The sequence below is a fragment of the Toxotes jaculatrix genome, chromosome 13 (assembly GCF_017976425.1).
Source record: "Toxotes jaculatrix isolate fToxJac2 chromosome 13, fToxJac2.pri, whole genome shotgun sequence".
Taxonomy (NCBI): Eukaryota; Metazoa; Chordata; class Actinopteri; family Toxotidae; genus Toxotes; species Toxotes jaculatrix.
In genome coordinates this window covers 9,416,250-9,418,730 of record NC_054406.1, presented here as the reverse complement: position 1 = coordinate 9,418,730, position 2,481 = coordinate 9,416,250, and positions in this window count along the sequence as shown.

Here is a 2,481-nt window from a genome sequence, read left to right as displayed (position 1 = left end):
GAGTTATGCCCAAACTATGCATCAGTACCTTGCTTATTACACTGTCACTGTAATGCACATGTATAGCATCAAACAGCGTGAAAGAGCGCAAGATTATTGGGCACCTTTTAGTGTGGCTCACCTTTTTCTTTTTTTAGTACTTTGCTCTAACATGATTACACAATGTTGTTCGGGGCAATAAGGCCTTCATATGGCAGTCACTATTCAGGTGATGCTCAGTTTTTTGGAATGGAAGCATATTTTGTTCAATGCAAAGTGCATGGGACCTCAGTGTGACATATTATGTTGAGCATGCTAACTTGAGTTGGGTAGTCATTAAATATTCCACCTCAAACAGGCACCTGGATGTGTGTTTTGACTCCACTGCATCTGGAAGGAGTCATTTTCAACTGCCTCAGCAGTGAATCAGCAAAGAACGCATTTTCTGCATACACTAAGGTCTTTTGGAGCAAGTGAGGCCATAAGAAACCTATTTCTCTTCTTTGGTAGAGCGTAATTCTGTAAAGGTGTTCAGTGTGGCCCAGTGTCTGGTGTTTGACTTTTATTTTTTTAAAAAAAGGGTGTGTCCTCTTTCAGAGGCAAAGTACGCATGCACTATTTGCAGGAGTGCTTAAAGGGTTAATTTTAGTGTAATGAGCTTGAGCTAGCCATGTATGTTTTAGGCATTGGCTATAAGGTGTTTTACACCTAAACTCACATTCAGAGAGGCCTTCTGCCTGCCCAAGCCATATTTCAGAGCTTTGACTTCATAGAATTGCTGAGAATGATTTAACATTATTTGTTGTGCTTTAAAACACTTATATATATAGTCAGTGAATTTTTTTATTGCCTACTAATTGTAACCAGTAACATGTTCCACCGGAATAAGAATAATCAGTAATAATTTCTTTACTATTAGGATGGCTTTATCTTCAATATGTTGTTGAATATTTTCTCTACAACACATGGCTTCTAAGAAATTATGTAATAGTTGACACAATGTTTTTTTTTTTTTTTTGTCTTTTTTTTTTTAACCATTGATTTGATTTTGTGCATGAATGCATTGACAGTGCCCACAGCAGACACATTTTTTAGATTTAGAGCTGGAGGAATGAATTAAAATTGAAGAAAACCATCTCGGAAAATAGCCCCTAATATTTGTACTGCACTTATAACAAAGAAAACTCTCTCAATCTGTGTATTACTTTTGTTTTATGCTTCAGTTGTGTTTTCATTTGGTGGAAACTGACAGGATTATTGGATACAAAACACTAGATGTGAGGAGAGGCTTAGAGAGTGACTATGGCTTTGAACACTAGCATAAGGACAGTCACATGCTATCTCCAGTCAGGGGTATGTTGGCACAGGTTTGTTGCTGGTTGTTGGGAATATTTGGATGACTTCAGCACATACACGCTCCCTCACACAGGCACATATGCATGCACACAGTGATGGGGAACACATACTTACTCAAAAATGGTACATATTACTCTAATCTGCAATTACAGAATTTAGCAGGTATTAGCTGTTCATTTCAGTTTTACAAAAAGAAATGAGGTATTTTTGCTTGTTTGATGCTTGATGGGAAATTCTATTTTGAGCCCCTGCCAGGAAATTACACCCACAGTTTTGGTGCAGCAACCAGGCACACAAGCAGCGCACACACATACAACACACAGACAGTGGATATTTTCATGCAAGTACACACACACGAACACACACATCACAGCACACAGGCTCTTAGCATCAGTGCCCTGACCATAGGGAGTTTGTGCTGAGCTGGTTGGGACATCAGGATGAATCAATGCGAGGACAGCTGACTGGACATGCCTATTCATCTGCCAAAGAAAAGAGAGAGAAAAAGGGAGCGAGGGATTCTAAGAGAAATGAGTTAAACCCCTGGAGCAACATGTTTGGCTATCTGCATTACTTTACAGATCCTCCAAATGGCTTTCAGTGTTTATGGGATGAGAGCAGGAGAGGTGGAAAAAGAACAGATAGAAAAAAGAAAGTGGAAGATTAAAATCACTATATAAATGATCTTTGTGGTGGAAATTGCAAATATAGAGTAATAATACATTCCCTTATTAACACAATGCTACGAATACAATTTATTGTATGATTTAGCAAAAGCAGGATATTGCAGATGCAAATATATAGCACACACTAAGCACGTAGGCTGCTTTGACAAAGGCCTAAGCTCATACTGTAGAGGCGGCTAACTCCATACTGATGGCCCGTTTATTCCCATCTGTTGCCCTCAGCTCTCTGACTTTATCCCCATTGTGTTAACTCATTACATTCGCCTTAACCTTAACCCCTTAATTGCCACCCTCCAGTTTCTCTTGCACATCCTCCCCCCTCTTGGAGACAGTGTGCCACATTGCCCATGCACTAATCTGATGGCGTCTGCCTACCAAACACCTGCCATGTCCGGAAAAACCTCCTAAACTCCTCCCATACAGCAGATACAGCACCCATTCCAGCGTGAGTGGATCAGCA